Below are 12,654 nucleotides of genomic sequence, written 5' to 3' on the forward strand. Positions count from 1 at the left end.
TTTTTCTTCTTCTTTCTGTTCTTCTCTTTCTCCTCCTTTTCTCTCCTGTCTTTCCCTTCTTTGAAAAATGTAAAATGCTATTGTGTTTCAAGGTGTGACCTTTCGTTATTGCTATAAACTGTGGGATATACATCATTGTTAGTTATCATATTATTTTTATTCCCTTATAATTTTTATGCTGCTTTGTTATTTTTTTGCTCTTTTCTCTTGCAAGAGATTGTTTGCTGTTGTACCTATGCCTTTTAGATATATGAATATTTGTGAAATTGCACAATTTTGTGATATGCTGTTATAAATTAATTTGATGTTGATTTTAATTGTTGTTTCTTCTATGGCTGTGACTACTGCATTCCTGTGTAGTTCTATTGTATTTGTATCTTCTGCCTAATGTCCGCGCGCTTTTTAGTGTTATTAACTTGTTAAGAGCTGCACTAAGGTCAAGACAGTCTAGATGTGACCGATGGATACAAGGATATTTGCGATTTTGCACATTTTTGTGATTTGCTGATACCAATGAATTTGATGTTGATTTTAATTGTGGTTTCTTTTATGGTTGCAACTACTGCCAAATATATATTATTATTATTATTATTATTATTACTATTATTAAACAAATTGGGCTTTGCCAGTCGTGCCTAAGTAGAGTTAAAAAACACGAGCCTGTGTGTGCAAAAAATGGGGGTGGCCATCCATAAGTGGTACTTTCACTCAAAATCATTGAGCAAAATCAATCTTTAATTATTATTTCTCCTTATGACCACATTCATTCTTACACATGCAATATGCAGTTGCTTAATACATTGTCTAGCATGATGTACTTGCCAACAAGGCCATATTATATCTGGTCATGCTAAATCCACTGGGCCATTTTACAGTTTTGTAAACATTTGGAGCACCATTCAAATGCTAGAATATCATTGTTTGTAGTAGGAAAATCATATTTGATTTGGTTTAGGCACAGGGTCACAAAGTTAATTTTTTTATCTCATCTGGAGAAGGGTGGGGAGTTATTTGTCGAATATCCAGGTTTTAAGTTGTTTTCTGAATGCTAGGTGGTTCTGAGTGAGGCGAAGGTGAGTGGGAAGTGAGTTCCAGGTTTTAGCCGCCAGGTAGGAGAAGGATCTTCCTCCCATGGTGGTTTTGTTGATGCGAGGTACAGCAGCAAGGGCTTGGTGGGAGGAGCGTAGCTGGCGGGAAGGCGTGTAGAAGGAAAGTCGTGTGTTGAGGCATTCGGGTCCAAGTTCGTAAAGTGCTTTGTGTGCGTGGGTTAGAAGGCGGAAAATTATCCTCTTATTGATGGGGAGCCAGTGGAGGTTTTTCAGGTGACCAGAAATGTGATCTTTACGCGGAATGTCTAGAATGAGTCTGGCTGATGCGTTCTGGATGCGTTGGAGTTTTTTCTGAAGTTTTGCGGTGGTACCGGCGTAAAGGGTGTTTCCGTAGTCCAGGCGGCTTGTAACTAGTGCGTGGGTGACCGTTTTTCTAGTTTCAGTGGGGATCCAGCGAAATGTTTTTTTGAGCATGCGAAGAATATTGAAGCAAGATGATGAAACTGCGTTGACTTGTCTGGTCATCGAGAGTGAGGAATCAAGAATAACGCCCAGGTTACGTGCGTGGTCTGTTGGGATGGGTGCTTTTCCAAGGGATTCTGGCCACCACGAGTCGTCTCAGGCGGAGGGGGAGGTACCTAAGATAAGGACTTCTGTTTTGTCGGAATTCTGTTTCAGGCGGCTGTGCTTCATCCACTCGGCTACTTCTCTCATTCCTTTATGTAGGTTGGTTTTGGCGGTGTTAGGGTCTTTGGTGAGTGAGAGGATCAGTTGAGTGTCATCAGCGTAGGAGATGATGTTGAGGTTGTGTTGACGTGCGATGGCCGCGAGGGGGCTCATGTATACGTTGAAGAGGGTGGGGCTGAGTGAAGATCCTTGTGGCACGCCGCAAATGACTTCAGTGGCTTCTCATTTGAATGGTGGGAGGCGGACTCTCTGAGTTCTTCCGGCAAGGAACGAGGTGATCCAATCCAGTGCTTTTCCTTGAATTCCGATGTTTCTGAGGCGTTGTAACAGGGTGCTATGATAGACTGTGTCGAAGGCTGCGGAGAGGTCGAGGAGGATGAGGGCGACGGTGTCACCATTGTCCAGTAGAGTTCGAATGTCGTCTGTTGCTGCGATGAGTGCGGTCTCAGTGCTGTGTTTGGCTCGGAAGCCGGACTGTGAGGAGTCGAGGGATTTGTTGGTTTCGAGGAAGGCGGCGAGCTGGTTGTTGACAGCTTTCTCAATGACTTTGGCCGGGAATGGAAGGAGTTATATGGGGAGATAGTTTTTGAGTTCAGTGGGGTCAGCTGTGGGTTTTTTCAGAAGGGCGCTGAGTTTGGCGTGTTTCCAGCTATCTGGGAAGGTGGCGGAGGTGAGGGAGCAGTTGATGACATCTCGGAGGTGGGGTGCGATGATGTAATCTGCTTTGTTGAAGATGTGGTGAGGGCATGGGTCTGTGGGGGATCCTGAGTGGATGGAGTTCATCAGGCGGATGGTATCATCCGTGGAGATTGGGTTCCAGTCATTAAGGATGTTCAAGGGGGGTGAAGGTGTGGCAGAAGGTTGGGTAGGTTGGTCTCCGGGTTGGTTGTCGAAGCTGTTGTGGATGTCTGCGATTTTGTCGTGGAAGAACGAAGCTAGGGAGTCGCAGAGGTCTTGAGAGGGAGTGATGTCGTTGGAGTTGGCAGTGGGGTTGGTGAATTCTTTGACGATGTTGAATAATTCCTTGCTGTTGTGGGCGTTGTTGTCAAGTCGGTCTTTGAAAGCGGCTTTCTTGGCAGTTCGGATCAGTTGGTGGTGTATGCGGGTGGCGTTTTTGAAGGCGTCTCTGGTGCTGGTGTTTGGGTCTTTTTTCCAGGCCTTCTCAAGGGAGCGACAGAGTTTCTTGGATTTCTTAAGATCATTGTTGAACCAGGGGGCGTTTTTGCTGCCTAGTTTGATTTGACGTTTTTTCAGGGGTGCTAGGTTGTCGGCGCTGTTGGTTAGCCATTGAGTGAGGTTAATGGCTGCTTGGTTGGCGTTCGATGAGTGGGCAGGGGTGTTTTGAAGAAGCGATGAGGAGATCTGGTCGATGGTGGTTTTGTTCCAGTTTCTTCGCAGAGTAGGTTGAGGATGGTTGTGGGTTGTGGTCTTTTTGTAGATAAAGTGAACGCAGCTGTGGTCCGTCCAATGGAGAGCTGTAGTGTGACTGAAGGAGATATGTTTGCTGGAGGTGAAGATAGGGTCGAGTGTGTGACCTGCGAGGTGAGTGGGGGTATTAACAAGTTGTTTGAGTCCGAGGTTGGCGAGATTGTCCAGAAGGGCGGTGGTGTTGCTGTCGTTACTTTTTTCCAGATGAAAATTGCGGTCTTCCAGTAGAATGTAGTCCTTGGAGGGGAGGGCGTGTGGGGTGATAAAGTCAGTGATGTCTTCACTGAATTGTGCTCGGGGTCCTGGTGGCCTGTAGAGGAGGGTGCCTCTGAGTGTGATCTTGGGGTCGGTGTGGATCTGGAAGTGAAGGTGCTCGGCGCTAGCGAGGTTGATGTCTGAGCTGGTTGAGATGCGGATGGAATTCTTGTGGACAATAGCGATGCCTCCTCCTGTTTGCTTGTTGCCGTCTTTTCGGATGATCTTGTAGCCTTCCGGGATGGCAATGGTGATGTCTGGGGCGGAGGAGGCGTTCATCCATGTTTCAGTTAGGAAGGCGACATCCAGGGAGATGGTGTCTAGTAAATTCCAGAGGTCGATGGCGTGTTTGTGGACCGAGCGGGTGTTGAGCAGGATGCATTTTAGGTGGTTGGTGTCAGGTCTCTGTTTGGTGTTAGTGGATGTGGAGTTGGTCTTGGTGCCGTCAAACTTGCAGGAGTTGCACGTGAAGGGTCCATCAGTGTGTCCGGGGGCGGGCTGAGCGCAGTCGGAGAGTCGGCCGGGGTTAAGGGCTAGGAGGGTGGAGGCGGTGTATGTAATGCGGGTGGGGTGGTTGGGACGGGGGCCAGGGGGTATGGCGCTGGGCGCGGTCCAGGCGCGGACAGGCGTAGACAGGCTTACCTTTGGTGCACCTTCAGTGCGGCCGCAGCGCGTGGACGCTGCACGTTGGGTCATTGGTCATAAATGGAGAGAGGGGGGGCGGAGCGTGGGAGGGGCAGCTGGGAGGCGGTAGCGAGGAGGGTAGGTGGGCCAGGGGAATGAACAACAGGGAAATAGAGGGCAGGATAGCAAGTCAAAAAACGGGGGGGCAGGAGGATTGAGGGTCCGAGCAACAGCAAGGAAATATTAGCAAAGTAGTTCAGATACCTTACAAATTAAGCAATCAGAGAACCCAGCGCACAATGTAAAAAAGCCTCATGCAACAATTACAGACAGCAATAGGCTACAATTGCAGACAGCAAAGTCGCGCTATTGAGGGTGACTGCAGCGCGATGCTCGGCGCTGTAATCTGGTGAGGAGCGCTAAATAAGCTGAAATACACTTCAGAACACAGACTCACGATCCCAGACACCAGCGTGGTCGAGTCAATGGCAAGTGAGGGAGCGTGGGGGGAGCGGCGCTTCGGATCAGATCCGGACGGTCACAGCTGCAAAGAGGAGGAGGTGATCTCTCTGTTTGTGGGTGGGAGGGGCAGCTGGGAGGCGGTAGCGAGGAGGGTAGGTGGGCCAGGGGAATGAACAACAGGGAAATGGAGGGCGGGATAGCAAGTCAAAAAACGGGGGGGGCAGGAGGATTGAGGGTCCGAGCAACAGCAGGGAAATATTAGCAAAGTAGTTCAGATACCTTACAAATTAAGCAATCAGAGAACCCAGCGCACAATGTAAAAAAGCCTCATGCAACAAATATAGACAGCAACAGGCTACAATTGCAGACAGCAAAGTCGCGCTATTGAGGGTGACTGCAGCGCGATGCTCGGCGCTGTAATCTGGTGAGGAGCGCTAAATAAGCTGAAATACACTTCAGAACACAGACTCACGATACCAGACACCAGCGTGGTCGAGTCAATGGCCAGTGAGGGAGCGTGGGGGGAGCGGCCACTTCGGATCAGATCCGGACGGTCACAGCTGCAAAGAGGAGGAGGTGATCTCTCTGTTTGTGGGTGGGAGGGGCAGCTGGGAGGCGGTAGCGAGGAGGGTAGGTGGGCCAGAGGAATGAACAACAGGGAAATGGAGGGCGGGATAGCAAGTCAAAAAACGGGGGGGGCAGGAGGATTGAGGGTCCGAGCAACAGCAGGGAAATATTACCAAAGTAGTTCAGATACCTTACAAATTAAGCAATCAGAGAACCCAGCGCACAATGTAAAAAAGCCTCATGCGACAATTACAGACAGCGACAGGCTACAATTGCAGACAGCAAAGTTGCGCTATTGAGGGTGACTGCAGCGCGTTGCTCGGCGCTGTAATCTGGTGAGGAGCGCTAAATAAGCTGAAATACACTTCAGAACACAGACTCACGATACCAGACACCAGCGTGGTCGAGTCAATGGCCAGTGAGGGAGCGGCCGCTTCGGATCAGATCCAGACGGTCACAGCTGCAAAGAGGAGGAGGTGATCTCTCTGTTTGTGGGTGGGAGGGGCAGCTGGGAGGCGGTAGCGAGGAGGGTAGGTGGGCCAGGGGAATGAACAACAGGGAAATAGAGGGCGGGATAGCAAGTCAAAAAACGGGGGGGCAGGAGGATTGAGGGTCCGAGCAACAGCAAGGAAATATTAGCAAAGTAGTTCAGATACCTTACAAATTAAGCAATCAGAGAACCCAGCGCACAATGTAAAAAAGCCTCATGCGACAATTACAGACAGCGACAGGCTACAATTGCAGACAGCAAAGTTGCGCTATTGAGGGTGACTGCAGCGCGTTGCTCGGCGCTGTAATCTGGTGAGGAGCGCTAAATAAGCTGAAATACACTTCAGAACACAGACTCACGATACCAGACACCAGCGTGGTCGAGTCAATGGCCAGTGAGGGAGCGGCCGCTTCGGATCAGATCCAGACGGTCACAGCTGCAAAGAGGAGGAGGTGATCTCTCTGTTTGTGGGTGGGAGGGGCAGCTGGGAGGCGGTAGCGAGGAGGGTAGGTGGGCCAGGGGAATGAACAACAGGGAAATAGAGGGCGGGATAGCAAGTCAAAAAACGGGGGGGCAGGAGGATTGAGGGTCCGAGCAACAGCAAGGAAATATTAGCAAAGTAGTTCAGATACCTTACAAATTAAGCAATCAGAGAACCCAGCGCACAATGTAAAAAAGCCTCATGCAACAATTACAGACAGCAACAGGCTACAATTGCAGACAGCAAAGTCGCGCTATTGAGGGTGACTGCAGCGCGATGCTCGGCGCTGTAATCTGGTGAGGAGCGCTAAATAAGCTGAAATACACTTCAGAACACAGACTCACGATCCCAGACACCAGCGTGGTCGAGTCAATGGCAAGTGAGGGAGCGTGGGGGGAGCGGCGCTTCGGATCAGATCCGGACGGTCACAGCTGCAAAGAGGAGGAGGTGATCTCTCTGTTTGTGGGTGGGAGGGGCAGCTGGGAGGCGGTAGCGAGGAGGGTAGGTGGGCCAGGGGAATGAACAACAGGGAAATGGAGGGCGGGATAGCAAGTCAAAAAACGGGGGGGCAGGAGGATTGAGGGTCCGAGCAACAGCAGGGAAATATTAGCAAAGTAGTTCAGATACCTTACAAATTAAGCAATCAGAGAACCCAGCGCACAATGTAAAAAAGCCTCATGCAACAAATATAGACAGCAACAGGCTACAATTGCAGACAGCAAAGTCGCGCTATTGAGGGTGACTGCAGCGCGATGCTCGGCGCTGTAATCTGGTGAGGAGCGCTAAATAAGCTGAAATACACTTCAGAACACAGACTCACGATACCAGACACCAGCGTGGTCGAGTCAATGGCCAGTGAGGGAGCGTGGGGGGAGCGGCCACTTCGGATCAGATCCGGACGGTCACAGCTGCAAAGAGGAGGAGGTGATCTCTCTGTTTGTGGGTGGGAGGGGCAGCTGGGAGGCGGTAGCGAGGAGGGTAGGTGGGCCAGGGGAATGAACAACAGGGAAATGGAGTGCGGGACAGCAAGTCAAAAAACGGGGGGGCAGGAGGATTGAGGGTCTGAGCAACAGCAGGGAAATATTACCAAAGTAGTTCAGATACCTTACAAATTAAGCAATCAGAGAACCCAGCGCACAATGTAAAAAAGCCTCATGCAACAATTACAGACAGCAACAGGCTACAATTGCAGACAGCAAAGTCGCGCTATTGAGGGTGACTGCAGCGCGATGCTCGGCGCTGTAATCTGGTGAAGAGCGCTAAATAAGCTGAAATACACTTCAGAACACAGACTCACGATACCAGACACCAGCGTGGTCGAGGCAATGGCCAGTGAGGGAGCGTGGGGGGAGCGGCCGCTTCGGATCAGATCCGGATGGTCACAGCTGCAAAGAGGAGGAGGTGATCTCTCTGTTTGTGGGTGGGAGGGGCAGCTGGGAGGAGGTAGCGAGGAGGGTAGGTGGGCCAGGGGAATGAACAACAGGGAAATGGAGGGCGGGATAGCAAGTCAAAAAACGGGGGGGGGGCAGGAGGATTGAGGGTCCGAGCAACAGCAGGGAAATATTACCAAAGAAGTTCAGATACCTTACAAATTAAGCAATCAGAGAACCCAGCGCACAATGTAAAAAAAACGTATGCAACAATTACAGACAGCAACAGGCTACAATTGCAGACAGCAAAGTTGCGCTATTGAGGGTGACTGCAGCGCGATGCTCAGCGCTGTAATCTGGTGAGGAGCGCTAAATAAGCTGAAATACACTTCAGAACACAGACTCACGATACCAGACACCAGCATGTCTGGTATCGTGATAGATAGGTTTACTTCCTCTTCTTTTGGCTGGAGCATGGGCCAAGTACGGATTGCTTTAGCTTGACTGTTGTCCTTCCGCTGATCTGCTGTGATTAAGGCACTATTTTTATTTTTTGAATTTTTTCCTGTTATTCTTGTTCATTTGTAGCTACATTTTAATATGTAACACACATTTCAAAGAAGCCCTTTTCTACTTTGAATGGATGTTTATTGTGACAAGAGATGTCATTGCTTTTATTGTGATAACAGATGTTATCTGCTTCTAAATGTGGTAATGAACTAAGACATGGACATTAGCACGATTTCTTTCTTTATTTCATAGGATTATTTGCCAAATGTCATTTATTTCTTTTTCACTCAAGTAGAGAATAACTAACTTGCTCAAAATTACACGGGTGTTGTGCCGAGACCTAAAAAGCATTGGCAAAGCAGAAAGGTCTTGTCTTTGAGACTTTTGACTCTGGCATTGCTTTTTGTTCCAACTGTACAGCATTAGCAATGCCAACGTTGCCAATCATCTGAAACTCTGCAGCATGTCTAAAATAATATTAAAAAGGACTATGATGCATTCAGAGGTAATGTACTCTTTAAATAAAAGGTGCATTAGCCCTGGTTGCATCACAGTGCTTTTTTTAATTAGTTTTCGCCAAAATGCAAATCATCCACACTGTTGTACAGCATGGCTACAAAACACTGCCGAAGCTAATAGCTCTACTAGGCAAGATCTATTAGCTTTACCAATGCTGCTTTACTACTCAGGGTCCCGTTCTCTCCATGCCACTGGAGTCAAGCTATCCTGGCTGATTAGGGCTGAAAGCCCAGAACCAGTCCTAGGATGCTTGTTTGCTGTCCAGGGAGGACCAGGCCTGGCAGTTCGGGCTGGACTCTTCCCATTTGCATATGGCTGGGTCCAAACTGGAATATCATGGTGAGCAAAAAATGATGGATTTAGGCCCAGATCTGTGTACTGGGGTGAATGTATGACATTGTTCTGCATTCTGTCCATCAATTGGTCTTTTTGCATTTGAATGGATAAACAGGGTACGGTTGAACACCATCCTAACCTGTTCTATGGCATTATCTCATCCATATCTGTATTCAATTCAATTCAATCTTTATTCGGTTAAAAAACCTTGTAAGATACAATACATATAATTAATAAAATACAAGCGGATACAGAGTCACAGTAAAAATTTGGGTACAATTAGCAGCACGTTTTTTCCTATAGCAAATAATACAAAGTATGTAATTACATTTCCCTGAAGGTTTTTTGGTTGGAAGAGAATTCATCATAGTCAGCTTGCCTCATCTAACGAGATCACTTGATAAGTATACAGAATAAAACAATAAAATATTTTCTATATAAAACAAGCACCAGGATCACTAAAAACAACAACACTTTGTCATTTAGCAAACAATATCATGTTAAACTAACCAGTTCATTATACTTCTGCACCTAACTTATACATTCAATTCTAGCCAGCGATAGTGCAATACAAGGGTAGTTAAAATTAGATTTTAAGACCTTTCCTCTTTCTGGTCAAAGCTACACATAAGAGGAAACGGCTCAGACTGAACACTATCGGTTGGGAGGTGTCTCCCTTGAAAATTCTAAGCCCAACCCCAATATGGCGAAGGCCTAACATTTTGCATATGGGTTTTAACCATTTTTTCCTTGCGTTAAGATATGCAGGACATATAAATAAAACATGAGACTCATCCTCTTTCAACCCCATTTCACAAAGCTCAGATAAAACTGAATCAGTATTCCTATTTGCACCCTTATTACAGTGCCATTTAATTGTCCTGTCCCTCGTTTGCAAAATGCTGTACCGGAATTTTAGGTATAGACTTTTAGCCAACGGGGGGTAGATTTCATCCATAAGGGGCTCTAGTTGCATATTCATTTTTACTTCAAAGAATTTTGAAGTCAGAGTCCCTATATTGGGGTTGGCTTACACTGAATCACTAATAAACTCCCAGTACCTTTGTTTCAGAAGCTTTTTTGAACTATTAGTGAGCGCATCTGGGTCTGACCAAAAGTTACTCAGGCCCAGTTTTCCAAACCATTTTTCGACGTACGCTAACCATGGCAGATAGGTGCTATTTTTTATAGCCGTTATCTCTTTCAGTGCTTCTCTGTAGTCTACCAGCTCCTCTGTAGACCACAGACGGACCCAGTAAAGCAACGGGCGAAGAGAAGCATAATCATCTGTGCGTCGAAAATTGAGGTCCCACAGTACGGGGGTCAATGGTGTGGAACCAGGTATACCTAGGAGCTGTCTGATGAAGGAATTCTCTCGTACTAGAAAGGTAACCTTCAGTGCATAACCCCAAAGATCCGCTCCATAGAGGGAGGATGATTGTGCTTTACATTTAAATAATTCAATGGCCGGTGAAACTGATTTATAATGACTGTTCTTGTGCTTTTTTTAAATCGGGAACTGGTTTTGAGTCAACCTCAGTTTTGCATTTTCTAATTGAGTTTTCCATGATATTTTGCTATCTAAAATAATACCAAGGTATTTAAAATTGGGGACTTCTTCAATAATTTCATCATTTATTTTAAAAACTTTGTTAAAACCTTTATGAGGGTTGATTGTCATGACCTTTGTTTTTGAGGAATTAATTTCCAATTTCCTGTCATGACAATACAAACTAAATTTATTTAAAAGGTTCTGAAGTCCCCTGGGTGTCTGAGAGATTAAAATGGTGTCGTCTGCAAATAACAATGCCGGAACGGCTTCACCACACAATTTGGGAGAGTCATGCTTGCAGCCCAAAAGGGTTTCGGGAATATCGTTGACATAAAGGGAGAATAGGGTAGGTGCCATTACACACCCTTGCCTAACCCCTTTAGATATTTTTATTTTCTCACTTAGCTCCCCATTTGGTCCCCATCTGACTCGTGCATAATTATTCTCATGCAGTCTAATTAGTAACTGTAGAATGTTTCCGGGCACGCCCATATTATTTAGTGTCTTCCATAGGTCTGCCCTCGGAACCATATCAAAGGCTGCTTTCAAGTCGACGAAAGCCACATATATATGGGAGCTCCTTATGATAGTATATTTCCAGACTAAACATAAAAATCTAAAAACCTGGTCCACTGTGCTTATTTTTGGTCTAAAACCAGCCTGGTACTTCGTAAAAATAGAATGGTCTTCGATCCATAAGGCAAGACGACTAAGAAGTTGGCGGGCAAAACATTTTTGCAGCACGTCAATCAAACTGATAGGACGATAATGCGAGGGATTCGACCTATCACCTTTTTTGAATAGTGTTACAATCTCCGCCCCCTTCCAGGTTTCGGGGACAGAAGCTCCACTAGCAATTTCATTAGATAATAAATTAATGTAGGGTGCCCAAATGTAATTCACGCGTTTCCAGAGATCCCCAGGTATTTTGTCCGGGCCTGGGGCTTTTCCTGGCTTAACGGCTTTAATTGCTAAAATTGTTTCATTCAAGGTAAATACAAGAGGGGTTTCATGCAATGCCAAGTCAAGATACATATTAGCCCAGTCTTCATTATCATCTGGGTCGGCACAAGCATATAGTAAAGAGAAATGCCTAACCCAAGTCCTTTCCTCAAGAAATCTATCCTTAGTTTCAGTGACCCCTTTGGTGCCTCTAGCAATAAGGCTCCAAAAGGAAGTCTGGTCTTTGCGCTTACAAGCATCTAGCAGGTCAGACCATACCCTCTCGTCCCATTCTTTTTTGGCCGAAAGTAAGCTTCTTTTGTACTGAGCTCTTTTGATTTTAACATTGTCTGATGAATTTTCCCGGACTGCAATAATTAAATCTGATTTGGCTCTCCGGCATTCCTGATTGTACCAAGAGTTACCCATTTTTTTACGCTTGTGAGCGGCATTTGGTCTTTTTACCACTCTAGTCAAGATCTCACTGAGCTGGCCAATTACATGGTCATGGGATTCTGTCAGACAAGAGCTATGGTTAGCAGTTCTATTCTCAGCCAATGGGGACGTGTCTAACAAAGACATGGTAGATCTGGCTAATAGTGTTTGTATTTCCTAAGACTGCTGGCCACTTTAGGGACCTACGATTGTTTGCTTCTAAGGGGTCTTGTAGTTGGTAAATATTTTGTCTGGCACTCTTATTGGTAGGATTAGAGATCAAATTTTGGATAGATAAGATCAGAGGATAATGATCGCTCTCCATGCGGTTATCCACTTTTAAATCCACTACCATAGGCCATAAATGTGAGGAAACTATAAAATAGTCTAGATGGCTAGAACAACCACCTCTAATGAATGTTGGCTTACAGGGGCAATCTGAAGGCAAACGCCCATTACATGCACGTAACCCACGCTCAAACGTTAAGCTCAGTAATTGTAGGGCACTCGCAGTACAGGCTACTTTGTAAGTCGTGTCAACCAGGGGTATATTGTTGACACTATCCTCGTCTTTATAGATGTCTTCAAGACCCAGTATGGGCTCAAAAGTTCTACTATATCTGTATTCAGATATGCCTCGATTTTTCGAAGACACCTACTTGTAAACTGCCTAAGTCGAGTCGCTCTACTTTGTATTGGGCCACGCCATCTTGTGAGGACTTTTCTAGTGATTATCGTAGTTCTCCTTTACTATGGGCTTAGTAGTTTAAGCCCACAGTTGGTGTGTGTAAATTGTATTAATGGAGGTTCAGCTGTATCTTAGCAAAGGTTCTGACCTCTTCTGACTGGTTAGTATATAATGAACTAAGCCTTTCAATTAATATTACTGAAAGAAATACAACAGATATCATTGATTCCAGTCTCTCAATTGATTTATGACACTGATC

Source organism: Lissotriton vulgaris, chromosome 3_1 (assembly GCF_964263255.1).
Source record: "Lissotriton vulgaris chromosome 3_1, aLisVul1.2, whole genome shotgun sequence".
Taxonomy (NCBI): Eukaryota; Metazoa; Chordata; class Amphibia; order Caudata; family Salamandridae; genus Lissotriton; species Lissotriton vulgaris.